Genomic DNA, 12,162 nt, shown 5'->3' on the forward strand with positions numbered 1-12,162 from the left:
TGAAGCATTACCGGTAATGTTTCCCAGGGCAACCAATCAGCAATTAGATTTTAAAAGTTAGAAAACTAAGCAAAGCATCTGATTGGCTGCTATGAGCAACATCAATGGTAATGTTTTTACACTGCATGATAAATATACTCCTTATTGTACCTGAGGTTGCTTCTGCCAAAGTGAACATTACCAGATATTAGAGGGTGTTCTTACTTTTTTTCACAAAATGAATTGGCACATTACATTTTTGTTGAATAAATTAAAGTCAATTACATCACCTTTTTTATTTATATACTGTTTGAATGAATGTAATATTGATACTTCCACATGTTAAAAAACCAAAAAGCTTTACATTGGGCGTATTCACTTTTCAGATTATTGCATTTATAAAACTTTGGGTGGAGCCATACAGGAAATTAGCTGTCTATTATGATGCAAACTTTAGAGAAAACTTTCTGCCCCGAATGAAACGCACTGGGCATTACTGCATTACTTTTTGAGTGAATTTGTCACAATAATCTTGTTTATTCAAATATCTGTTGGATAGGCCATTTGGGAGGACCCCTCCCATACATCCTATCATAAATGTCAGGTATAAATGTCTAGTCTAAATACATTCTTAATAAAATGTAAAGAACTTACTATAGCATATCTAGGGACTGTACCCCAGAGCCTAGTGGGATTACATCAACCAACAGATTCAGGGCATTATCCACAGATCCTATTGGAGATAATATACCAAGTACAAGCCAAAGTTCCAGAGATGGATATGGGAACATATTATGGGATGAGGGATTTTCACACCCATCCAGTCCCCAGGGGAATCAAGAGGAGATGGGAACCTTTAGAGGAATGAGAGCAGGGAGGTCCAAAAAAAGAGACTCTTAAAGAATTCTACCAGCCATATATTTTTTTTAGTTAAAATATTATCATAACAAATTCATTACATGGATGCAAGTAAACCAAGTGACCAGCCAAATTTTTAACCTATCCAATGAGATATTGACTAATGGTGAGAGTAGTGTTTAAAATAATAACCTAGAATTTGCCCCACTTAGGGGCTGATTTACTAACCCACGAATCCGACCCGAATTGGAAAAGTTCCGACTTGAAAACGAACATTTTGCGACTTTTTCGTATGTTTTGCGATTTTTTCGGATTCTGTACGAATTTTTCGTTTCCAATACGATTTTTGCGTAAAAACGCGAGTTTTTCGTATCCATTACGAAAGTTGCGTAAAAAGTTGCGCATTTTGCGTAGCGTTAAAACTTACGCGAAAAGTTGCGCATTTTTCGCGTAAGTTTTAACGCTACGCAAAATGCGCAACTTTTTACGCAACTTTCGTAAAGGATAGGAAAACTCGCGTTTTTACGCAAAAATCGTATTGGATCCGAAAAATTCGTACAGAATCCGAAAAAATCGCAAAACATACGAAAAAATCGCAAAGTACCGATCATTACGAAAAAAACGCAATCGGACTCCATTCGACCCGTTCGTGGGTAAGTAAATCAGCCCCTTAGTGTCCCTAATAAATTTGAGATATTTGTGGATTTACAGAAATATAATTGTGAATTAAATTTTAAAAGACCTTAAGAACTAAGGTCTTAAGACCTGAACTATGGGTGAAACTGCTGACAATAAAAACTAAACTGTAAATGTTTTTATTAAAAGGTTAAAGAAATCCAGCAAATCCTTAATGTCTTGTACCTGTAATGCAGGTAATGCAGGAAGGAAGGAATTTTCCAACCAGTCATAGGGAGACAGTCTTGGTCCTGCCCTCAGACGCAGGAAGGGAAAGAGGAACCAGTCATGAGAGAAGGGAGGTGCTGGGAGATTTAGAGACAGGCAGTTTGGATTCCAGCCTGTTCAGGGACCAGCCAGAGAGAGACTGCTATCTGCATTTGCAAGGGAAGACACTGAAGTGTGCAGCCTGCTGAGAGTTGATTCTTGCTGTTCCCTGGAGGGAGTGCGTGCAAGATCCCAACAGCCAGTGTGATCCTGTGTAGAATCTGTTCATACAGAATTCTGGTAGTAACCACAGCATATAAAATGTACACCTGTCTTAGTCATTCACACACACTTGTAACTAATTTTGGGAAGGACAGAGTACACCTTTCAACATATGCTCTTGCCTTTTATTGGTACTTGGGGGGTAGGGCATACTGAAAACCAGGCATATACTCTTGGACATGGGCGTCCGCAGAAAATTTTCCAAGGGGGGGCAAGTAAGCTAGTATCATCCTGCAACAGACAAATATATATATATATATATATAAATATATATATTTTTTTTGCAGGATGATACTAGGGGAGGCTAAAGATGGCCCATACACAGACTGACCTACAGCTAATGTGACACTTAGTGGATTCGCTGCTGGCGTAAAAAGTTAACCTCCCAACTACCTCTTGCCGTTCCCACTGACTCCCAGGGATACTGTACAAAAGTGCGGGGGGGGCTTTTTTGTTTTTACCCTAAAATGTTTAGTATGTTAAAGTATTTATACGCGCATTTCTGTGAGGGGATCTGCAAACATTTGTGTTTGTGATCAGGGCTAGTTCGCATTCAAATTCACTTTTATTTTTAATGGTTTTTCAGTTATTTAGCTTTTTGTTCAGCAGCTCTCCATTTGGTATTTCAGCAGCTATCTGGTTGCTAGGGTCTTATTTACCCTAGCAACCAGGTAGTGGTTTAAACAAGAGATGGGAATATGAATAGTTAAGGGGCCTACTTGGAAAAATAAGTAATACAAAATTATAATAATAATAAAATTGTAGCCTCACAGAGCAATATTTTTGGCCCCCATTTGAAATCTGTATAGAGGCAGAACAGAGGCCTGTGTATAGTACCTGGGTATAGTACCTGTGTATAGTGCCTGTGTATAGTACCTGGGTATAGTACCTGGGTATAGTACCTGTGTATAGTGCCTGTGTATAGTACCTGTTTATAGTGCCTGTGTATAGTACCTGGGTATAGTACCTGTGTATAGTGCCTGTGTATAGTACCTGGGTATAGTACCTGTGTATAGTGCCTGTGTATAGTACCTGGGTATAGTACCTGTTTATAGTGCCTGTGTATAGTACCTGGGTATAGTACCTGTGTATAGTGCCTGGGTATAGTACCTGTTTATAGTGCCTGCGTATAGTGCCTGGGTATAGTACCTGGGTATAGTGCCTGTGTATAGTACCTGGGTATAGTACCTGGGTATAGTGCCTGTGTATAGTACCTGGGTATAGTACCTGGGTATAGTACCTGTGTATAGTGCCTGTGTATAGTACCTGGGTATAGTACCTGTGTATAGTGCCTGTGTATAGTACCTGGGTATAGTACCTGTTTATAGTGCCTGTGTATAGTACCTGGGTATAGTACCTGTGTATAGTGCCTGTGTATAGTACCTGGGTATAGTACCTGTTTATAGTGCCTGCGTATAGTGCCTGGGTATAGTACCTGGGTATAGTACCTGTGTATAGTGCCTGTGTATAGTGCCTGCGTATAGTACCTGCGTATAGTGCCTGCGTATAGTGCCTGGGTATAGTGCCTGGGTATAGTGCCTGCGTATAGTGCCTGGGTATAGTGCCTGGGTATAGTACCTGGGTATAGTGCCTGGGTATAGTGCCTGGGTATAGTGCCTGGGTATAGTGCCTGGGTATAGTGCCTGGGTATAGTACCTGGGTATAGTGCCTGGGTATAGTGCCTGGGTATAGTACCTGTGTATAGTGCCTGTGGGATGAAATCTGCAGCAAAAGTTGAGAGTTGGTTCTCAGGTAAAGTTACAGCTGCAGATTCTTCTTTTCAGTCTTCATTTGTTTCCAGTTTGCAAAATCTCCCGATCCCTGTGTGCATCTGTGCTCTGATTGGTCAATTTTACTGTCTGTCAAGGAAGCTGTGCTCTGATTGGAGAATCCACAAGAAGAAAGATCCAATCGGAGCACAGCAAAAACGGGCTTGAGGAGACAGTGCAGAAAGTAAGGTTTTTTTTGCTACTTTTCCAGGGGGGGGCAAGTGCCCCCTCTTGCCCCCTTCTGTGGACGCCCATGCTCTTGGACACAAGGTTGTTCTCTCTCTCTCTTCCCTGGAGGGACAGACAGATCTCTCTTCTTGAGAGATGGACTTACATACAGACACACACATATCACATATATTTAAATATTATACTTATATGTATTAATTGTACAGATTATTTGCTGTAAGCTGTCAAGGGTATGTTTTGACAGGCTATTTGTATTTTGCATATAATTTGTAACACTACTTCACACAATAAAGATATCTTGTTATCACCTTGACTCATAGTAGTTACACAAAATATTTTAATAAATACATGAATTTCTACATCCTGGATTGCAGCCTGTCAGCCATCTTGATAGGAGAAATCTGCAGGGTGCCTTCTAAACTGTGAGCTTCTTTTAGCCCCTGCTTTGCCAGTTAAGAGACATTGACCATTATTTAACCACTAGGGTTGCCGCCTTTGCCGGAGGCTAAACCCAAACAAAGGGGGTGGGGCAGATGGCATTGGGGGTGGGGAAGTGATGTTGGACATGGGCATGATGACATCAAGAGCGGGGTGCAATGATGTCAGTGGGATTATAACGCCGAAGCAGGGTTATTGCATTACTTAGATGCAATTGGCTGGATTTCAGTCTAGGTTTCTGGAGAGAAAGTTTTGAACTGGACAGCCCTCTGAAAAACTGCCTGGTTCAAAACCACATGGGTGGCAGCCCTATCTCTATCTATAATCTGACCGATGACTAAATCCAATCCTTTAATTAACAGTATTGGATCCCTTATACAGAAATCAGTTATCCATAAAGCTTTGAAATACAGCAATGCTAAGTTTTAAAAAAATGCTAATTGATTGCTTTACTTTTTTGTTTCTGTAGTAATAAGAAACTAACTGTACTTGATGATAACTAAGCCATGATGAGGCGAGTATCTTAATATTTGTCTTTCATTTATTGGCCAGATTATTGTTTGGGTTTTACAAGGCTAAAAACAGAACAGACAGTTGAGACCCAACAGGCCTAAGGAAAACCGAACTGTTTGGGACAAAACCGAACAGGTGGTAACCCTAATAACCACCCATAACCCTGCCAGTCATTGAAGGGGAAGACATAGTGTGGCCAAGACTCCTGTTAAGCCATTATTGTATCTGTATAGACTGGGGAGAGCCTGAATTGCTTAAAGTTTCTGCAGCACTCAGACATGTCCCCCTGCTTACTACAGCCACCATCTGAGAGTGTTGTTCCAGTGAACCTGAAGAGCTGCTCAAGTATAACATGGTTACCACATCCACCAGAGGGAGCACCCTTTATATTCCCTTTTGCTCCCACACTACTACTGTTACAGTAAGAGCTGCATTATTTCTGGTCATTTGATCACTGAGGGAGCACACCGCCCATCACTAAATGGTGGATCAAGGGAAATGATATAAAAGGGCAATATCTACAGATATATATATATTTTAGTTTGGTGAGATTCTTTAATAGCTCACTTAACATAATATAAATTATATGTTAGTTAAGTATTCATTCTGGGGGTATACTTTTCCTTTAACATTTAGGCTGCTGTGCCATTTGCAGCCGACCTAGCTATTTACAAGGGGGCCCCCCACCAATACACACAATATTCAGCTGGCAACATGTTGGGGGACTTTGGTGTGCACACCAGGGTTTGAGAAGGTATTGCTGGGGCCTATCCTTGCTGAATTGCTATAGTTATTACAGTACTAGCCTGCCTTGATAAGTATCATTTCCTGAAATTGTTTACCATTTTATTAATAAACCCTTCCTTACAGCTGCAGCTGTTAATAATTTAGGTTGTGCCATGTTGCACTGCCATTCTTGTGTGCTTTATTACTGGGGTCTTGGGGTTTCACAGGGTTAGATAAAGAAGACCCACTTCTTCTATTGCTAACACCTACGAGTGCAAGAAGATTTTAATAGCTTGTATAATGAACTTACTTAGATTAACAATAATTTGAACAGAAAAAAAGAAAGTCCTTACAGGACACTATCTTTATAAAACCGGTGGATAAAGGGGCTAAAGAAAATAATGATACAGAGAGTATTTCATTATTTTAATAGGAGTTATCCTAGAATAGCAACTTATTATTATTTGCTGAAAATACATAAACTTCAAACTTATCCTTCTGGAAGGCCTATTGATTTAACTATCTCTATCTATCTGAATGTGTTGATTTTTTTTTTACATAGTAAAACAAAAAAAATAAATACATTTTCTAATTACGCGATTAAGGAATTTAAAATGGGAGGAATGACTGTGATATCTGTTCTTTATATACATGTATTTCAGATGTAAAAATGATAGCGGCTATATACAGTAAGCGAAAAGTGAGTTTCCCAGTTCATTAAAGGATTTTCTTGTATAAAGTATATTTAAAAAAGTTTATTTTGATGCACAATTATTTTCAGTTTAAATAATTTTTTTATTTAAAATTATGGTGTAAAGAAAAGGGGAGCTAGCATTTACATGGCCAATTCGAAAGATTCTTATATTTGGGCAAATAGAAAATATGAGTGTAACATTATATTATATACCTTCTATATAGACAATTTACTGTTTAATTGGAAAGGGGATATAAATATTGCAGAAAAGTTTATATAGAGAATTAATGGTAATGAATTCAATCTTAAATTTACTGCAGAATATGGATAACATCAAATTAACTAGAAAGGGATGTTTGAGAACAAACTTCATCTTGGTTTGAAAAACATGAAGTCACTGAATGAAATCTGATTGGCTGTTGTTGACTCCACACAGTTTTTATAACCTTGGATCACAGTTATATAGTAAAAACCACTGTGCAAAGTTTGGGGACCCTGGTTTTTATAGTGTCTGAATGGCAGCAATTTAAATGTCCCCACTTGCTTTGGTTATCTTAGTTAGCCAATAAAGGTATCACCTTTATACCACCTATGTTATTTTTTTATTTCAAAAGGGTTACCCTGTAAAATTTCCCCACCGAAAGTCAATGAGTGACATCTGATTGGCGGTGGTGGCTCTACCCACTTAACCTGGAACTGAAGTTACCCAGTGACTTTTAAGGACCCTAGCATTAATAGTTAAAGAATCACAGCAGTTTAAATTGAAACTAATAAAAGTCAATAGGTGAATTGTGGTTGGTGGGTGTGCCTTGAGTCAAAGGTCAAACAGTGACAAAACGGTGCAAAGTTTGGTCACCCTGGCATAGAGAATTACAGCATTTTAAATTTAAACCAATAAAATTCAATGGCTGAAAACTGATTGGCTGTTAGTAGCCAAACCCACATTTCCTATTTTTGAACTGCAGTCCCCCAGTGACCAATTCTGCAGTTAGCAAGTTTGGGGACTAAGGTATAAAAATTGTGGGACTGACAGCATTTTACATTTCACCATTGAAAGTCAATAGGTGAAATGTGATAGGCAGTTGGCGGCTCTGCCCACCACTGACTAACTTTGCAAAGTTTAACAAACCTGGAATTAATACTTTAATAATGCCATCTGTAAAAATAAACCAATGAAATTTAATGGGTGGAAACAGTTTGGCTGTTGGTGGCTCCACCCACTTCTTATAACTTTTAACCTTAGTGCCCCAGTGACCAACTGTGAAAAGTTTGGGGACACTGACATTAAACGTGTGAGAATGGCAGCAGTTAAAATTTTCCCACTAAAAATCAATTAAAGAAATTGGCTGTTGGTGGCTCTGCCCACTTTTTCTAACCTTGAATACGTAGTCACCCAGAAACTGACTGTGCACAGTTTGGGAACCCTGGCATAGTGTGTGAAAAGCAGCAGTTGAAATATAAACTAATGAAATTCAGTTGGTGAAATCTGATTGGCTATTGGTGGCTCTGCCCACTTTTTCTGATCTTTAACCTTGGTCCCCCAGTGGCCAACTGTTAAAAGTTTGGGACACTGGCGTTAAACGTGCGAGAATTTGTTGTTTTTTTTTTGCTTTTATCTTTTATCCCTTTTATCACTTTTATCCCTGTATTAGTATTCCTGATCTGTTTTTAGCAAAGCTTTACCATGTGTAACTTTAATGTATTAAAATAACTTTACCTATTTTGAATTCATCAGAATGTGTACTTTCCAAAAATATATGGTTTTCTGGTGGTCTCTGTATAGTTAGGGGGGTTACGGCACATAATACGCTGTCAGGGGGCTCTGTGCAAAAGCTGAGTTGGCAGGCGAGAAATCCATATGCACTATTTTCATTTTGGGGTCAGTACATACCGCAGACTTTGGTATATCTATGCATATTGGGCATCAAACTGTTCAGTAGACCTTAGGTGTTTCTATTTGGGGTGATTTGCCTCTGTATGCAGGAAATTGTGTGAGATAAATGCGGCAAATTGCAACATTTTTAAGCAATTTTCTGAAATGTCATAAAAATCGGCAACAGGAAAGCTTTGCAGCTTGGTACTTTGGAGTAAAAAGAAATATGTACCCATTATAGATTCAAAAAATATATGGCACATATATTATCCCACATAAAGGATGTAAATGTGTTGATTTTGCAGGAGCTGAAATGATAGATCATATGGGGGTATGTTCCCCTACATGCCACATATATGGGTAAACCTATACATATTGGGTATCAAACTGTTCAGTGGACCCCCGGTGTTCAAATTTACAGTGTTTTATCTTGGTACCTAATTCTATGTGGGAAATGAGATGCTGCAAAGTGGAAGCTTTGAGGGGATTTTTTGGGATGTCATAAAAATTGCCAACTTTAGAAAAGCTTTGCGGCTTGGTACTTTGGAGTAGAAAGACATGGGTACCCATTTTAGATTTGAGAGAATGTGTACTTTCCAAAAATATATGGCTTTCTGGGGTAAGCATACTTTATACTAGCTTTATTCCACATATAATGATGTAAATGTGTTGATTTTGCAGGAGCTGAAATGACAGAAATGATAGATCATATGGGGGTATGTTCACATTGGGGCTCATACATGCCACATACTTAGGTAAACCTATACATATTAGGCATCAAACTGTTCAGTGCACCCCTGGAGTTCATATTTAGGGTACTTTATTTAGTTACTTTATGACCTATAGGAGATAAAATACTATAGACTGGAAGCTTTGAAGCGATTTTTAAAGATTTCACAAATTTTGATAAAGACCAATAACTTTAGGAAAGCATTGCGACTTAATAGTTTGGAGTGGACAGATAATTGTGCCTACTCTGGATTCCCCAGAATCTGTTCTTTCCAGAAATGTGTAATTTTCTGGGATAAACCTTCTGTTAGTGGAATTTGGCCTTGAAATATAAAGTATGCAGCTTTCTGAAGCAGTGCTTTGGAAATTTGGTAGTGTACTGCTGGGAGTTTTTGACCTATACACGTGAGAAATCTCCATAGAACTATATATATTTGGTATTGGCAAGTTCAGTATATTTGGTATTGGCAAGTTCAGGAGACATGGGACTTTTCAAATCAGTTGTATTTTTGTGCATTAAATAATTTTTGTTTCTGGTGCATGTGTTTATATTATGGAAAATATGATTTTTTTTTAGACATTTAGAAGGCTATATCTTGTTACAGAATTGCAATTACACCAAAATTCTACCATATTTTGAAAGCTAAGGTTGTCCTGAAAAAAACGATATATTGTTTTCCTGGGTAAACTAAAAGTCCCCCCAAGGAAAGGCCCCTAAAGTGAAACAGTGCAAAATGTTCAAAAACTGTCTGCAATACAAGTTCCGCTTTGACCAAAACGTCTGGCAGTGAAAGGGTTAAGCTACAAGTTTCAAGAGACCTGTTTAGCATATTAGTTACAATTGTACCTGCGTGCAATTGGTCGCTTCTTATCTTCTGTCCCTTATTATATACTCCATGCTAACTCACATTATCTGTTTTCTATATGTTCCCTCCTCCAATTCCTTCTTTTCTAGTTTTCTGTATTTATCCTTTCTCTACATTCTGTACCTTTTTCTTCCTTTCCTCTTAGCAATTTTTCTTCTGCTCTTCTTCCCCCTCCATATTTCTTTTTTTCCCATTATCCCTTTCAGTCATTCTCCTTGCTATTCCAATTAATAAAAGGCTGTCCACAGAATACTGCTTACATTTAAACCGGGTTAAGTATATTTTCTTAACTTATCTGCGAAGAGGTCCTCTCACCCAGGGCTGTGCGTGCTTACTGTGCATTAGGACGGTGAGTGCAGAAGTTCAAACTGTCCAGTAGCACAGCACCCAGAGCCCTGGGTGAGAGGAGCTCTCCGTTCTCAGATAAGATAAAATATATTTAACGCAGTTTAAATCATTCTGTGGACAGCTTTTTTTTTTATTAACTAGATCCGCTGGGAGAAAGAACTATTAAAGTCAGATAGCTGCTGGCAATGGCCTCCCCCTTCCTTCTGATGGCTATGGGTAGAGGGGAGTGGAGAGTACAACTCCTGGTTTCTTCTTTGGTGCAGGGCCCCAATTGGCGCAGGCCTGAATGGACGTAACCAGTCCAATCGGTCTAGGGCTGGCTCTGCTTATAACAATCAGATTTTTGAAGTGCAGGGGTGGATTGTCAGCCTGAACCTCAGCCTCAACCCTACCTAAAGTAATGTAGACCCCAAAAAAACAAAACATAGAAAAAAATAACCATTTAAAAAAGAAACCTTAATTGAGAATGAAATAATGTGATAAGTAATTGTAACCAAGTAAATAAATATCTACAGTATATTGTCAGTATGTAGCAGGGCTGCTTAAGTTAAGAGATTATAAAGCATGGTAACATTGAGGGTGTCAGCCGAAGGTCCCACTCGCAATTCATAAAGAAGATCTAACTGAGTGGCAATAGCCAATCATCAAAGAAAACATATCAAGTTGTGTTACCATGGTAACTGCTTAGGGAAAATGACCAAGGCATAAGCATATTGTACCCAAAGGTAAAGGAGATGTCCCACTGTGAAAAGCTAACCAACCAAAAATCTTTAAAGCAAGAAAAGACAAAGCAAAATCTTTATAGTTTGACAATAGCGTTTCAAGGTTGGGATAAAAAAACATGCTTTTAAAGCATTCAAATTAGCTAGGTCAGCTGAAACTTTCCTCAGGTACAAGGCAATAAAGCAAGCAAAAAAGGCTATTAGGCAAGCTAAAATAGAGATGGAAAAGGGTAAAAGGAATTCAACTAAACGAGCCTACCTCAAAGCATGGCAAAAGATACTACACCTATATAAACTGAAGGCCCAATCCTATCCTCGGGCTTGCCATTGTGGGGAAACTCCTATCTACCCAACTTCCAACAAATTGCCACATACCGAGAGTGGCTTCGCTACCTAGGAACCAGATTAGACACACAGATGCTGAAGAGCTGTTACCCTGGTTCTCATACTTACAACTACAACAGGCCTTCCGACACCAATTCCAAAGAACCACAGTCCCCTTTGTGCTTACTAACCACCCTTCAAAACCCCTCCTCCAAAAGGCTGATCACCACACTATACTCCCTGCTCCTGTCCTCTCCAATCTCCTTTTCTTACAGCTCAAAAAGCTTGGTGTCAAGACCTACTGGAGCTTGATAATGAAGATTGGGAGGAAGCGACAAACAGGGCCTACAATTATCTGATCTCTACAAGAGACAAACTAATCCAATTCAAAATCATTCATAGGCTTCACCTGACCCCCCTACGATTATATTGCATGGGAATCCATGACTCGTCCCATTATTCTAAATGTGGCGCCCCTGAAGCCAACTATTTCCATTTAATGTGGCTATGACCACAAATATACCACTTTTGGGACAAGGTTCTAGACCACATTCAGACTACAACATCCCTACCTAAAATACTGACCCCAAGGTTTGTTTATTTGGCATTGTGGAAAACATTATTCCTAAATCAGCATTGCGCATCCTTACTGTTTTATGCCAGGAAATGTATTCTCTTTCAATCAACCCCCTGCAATTGCCAGCTGGCTCAATTTGCTTAAAGCCCTTCCACCACTCATACAACTTACTTACACAGCAAGGTTATGCCCTCAAAAATATGACAAGGTATGGGGACGATGGGTTGATGCTATGGAATAGCACCATATAATCTTGTCCTTGGGAGAGTGAACCTCCACCATAAGTCCGAAAGATAAGTTCCAGGCAATGTCATTCCGTGGCTACTAAAGCAATTAAAGTACTGTTGCATGAAAAAGGGCATCAACTAAAGGGATGAAGACATAATTTTGCTT

At 39.0% G+C, this 12,162-nt stretch overlaps 1 protein-coding gene across 6 annotated transcripts in view; it reads right to left on the bottom strand.

The window, feature by feature from the left end:
* The window catches only part of adgrl3 (adhesion G protein-coupled receptor L3), a 1,193,186-nt gene that overhangs the window by 349,324 nt on the left and 831,700 nt on the right, over nucleotides 1-12,162 (bottom strand). The gene's annotated exons all lie outside the window — the stretch shown is intronic.

This window comes from Xenopus tropicalis, chromosome 1 (assembly GCF_000004195.4).
Source record: "Xenopus tropicalis strain Nigerian chromosome 1, UCB_Xtro_10.0, whole genome shotgun sequence".
NCBI lineage: Eukaryota > Metazoa > Chordata > Amphibia > Anura > Pipidae > Xenopus > Xenopus tropicalis.